Source organism: Octopus bimaculoides, chromosome 4, assembly GCF_046866305.1.
Source record: "Octopus bimaculoides isolate indiv1 chromosome 4, ASM4686630v1, whole genome shotgun sequence".
NCBI lineage: Eukaryota > Metazoa > Mollusca > Cephalopoda > Octopoda > Octopodidae > Octopus > Octopus bimaculoides.
Genome location: NC_142931.1, coordinates 89,014,224 through 89,016,389, shown reverse-complemented (window position 1 = coordinate 89,016,389; position 2,166 = coordinate 89,014,224). Strand labels below are relative to the sequence as shown.

The following is a 2,166-nucleotide window of genomic DNA, read 5'->3' as shown; positions in this document are numbered from 1 at the left end:
ATGGATTTTTCAGATGTTAGAAATTTAAGAAATGTATATGAACAGGAAAGACGACAGAAGAAAGTCCGAAATTATTTTCGAGAAGGTCACCATAATTTTCAGCCTGAAGATCGTAAGGTTGTGGTCAGCTGCACAAATTATCACAAATCTAATATCATGCGCAGATTATCATAAAGCTGTTAGAGAGATCATCCACCTATCAGTTGTATTATTTGATTTATTCCTGTCTTCTACAAACTCACCGCCGATTTCATGCTCAAAACTGCAATGTGTCGGAGCTACATGTGTTAGAATTGCTTTTGACACGATATATGATTGAACTGAAGGTCTGGCAATTATTACTATGACTTCGAAAGTCGATCCTGAGTCTTCTTTAGATGAGCTTCATAGAATGTACGTTTTGGTTTCTAAACGTTTCAATGGTAAAACGTTTTTTGTTACTCCCTATGTCTTCCTTTCGTATTACCATATTATTCTCGAATTGAAACTTCGTCACGATTTGCATAGTATGACCAACTATTTATTGGAACTAGCGCTATATGATGACTTTCTTAGCCTAAAAATTACTTTAAACAAGTCTTGTAGCGGCAGTTGCTCTTTATACGGGGATAATTATCTTTGACTTCCACACCGGATGGTTTAAGGATTTGTCAATTCTAACACCATATAATGGAGAGGAGGAAGACATGCGAGTTGTTCATGAACGCATGAAATTTTTATTAAAAACAGCTTATCTTGAAGCAAGGGAACATACAACACAGGCAAGATATGGTTTTAAAGAGAGCAACTATATGAGCGCTCTTGATTATTCAAACCTTTAATAAAAGTTTAAAACTTTTGTGGGTTCTTTTCTACTTGGCTCTCACTTTTCAATTCCTTTAATTTTGTTACAATTGATTTCAAATTTGGTATATTCATGTAGTAGTGCATGCTAGTTATGGAGATGAAATTAATTTTTGCCATAAATTAATAAATACAAAAGTTTAATAGCTTCTTAATATTTGCCTATTTTGGGTAATTTTATCCTATCGTAAGCTACAAACATATTGCTCCCAGTTTCCATTGTAACAAGACAAGCTGTTGTCTGCTTAAAATTACTATATTCTGAACTTCCGTTCTTGAATTTTCACGACAAAAAATCTATTGTTTACATGAATTGAACTAAAGTACAGTATTACTACAGTTTATTCCTTTGTAATTTTTCGCAAACAAATTTCATTGAGGAATTTTCCTATTTAAATTGTTTACATTCCTGTTCGAACGTTTGTTTTGCATTCTTTTATCAGACAGAAAAACTAATGGGTCTTTTCTGTTACTGTGAGTGTTAGAAATTTAAACGTTTCAAATTTGGTATTTTGATGTGATTTTTCACGCTGAATCTGATTTTCATATTTACTTGTTCCAGAAAAATTTTAGAAAAATGTTCGCTAAAAATGTTTCTAATTGATTAACCCCAGGTTATCCACGAGTCAGAGTGGCCCTAAACGCCAACCCTAAGTTCCAAGCCTAACCCTAAGCCCTAATTCTAACCTTAAACTCCAATGCTAAACTCTAGACCTTAAATCCTAATTCTAACCCCAAACCTCAACCCTAAACCCGAACTCTAACCGTAAACACAAATTCTAACCTTAAACCCCAACCCTAAAATCTGACTCTAACTCTAGTGTATATCAAACGTTCGTTTCTGAATTTTCGCCATTAATTGTTTACATGGACCGAGCTATAGTAGTATAACATACAGTTTGTATTTTTGTAATGTTCCGCAAAAAAAAAAAAAAAAAAAAAATTAAGGATTTTTCCGTTTTATATTGCCTGTTCCAACGTTCCACATGACTTTATTCATTTAAACCTATTAAAACTTCAAAACTTCTTTCAACTTTCGATGTCATAATATATTGCTTCCATTTATTTAATAAACGTTATTACGCAGAAACTGCCAGCTTCCAAATCCCGTTTTGTGATTGGATAACATAATCAAACTTTAAACCACTGTAGCATTTTCTAAAACCTTTCTGGAACAAGTGAACAACAGTAACATATTCAACGTGAAAAATTACATCAATATACCGAATTTGAAAATTTTCATTTACTTTTTAAAATTTCAAAAAATTAACGCCAGACAGAAAAGATCCTTTTTGGGACTTGTATTGTAAAAATACTAAACAC

General features: G+C 32.5%; 1 pseudogene; it reads left to right on the top strand.

Moving 5' to 3' along the window:
• Nucleotides 1-821, top strand: LOC149136132 (uncharacterized; annotated as a pseudogene).
• The last annotated feature ends 1,345 nt before the right edge of the window (nucleotides 822-2,166 follow it).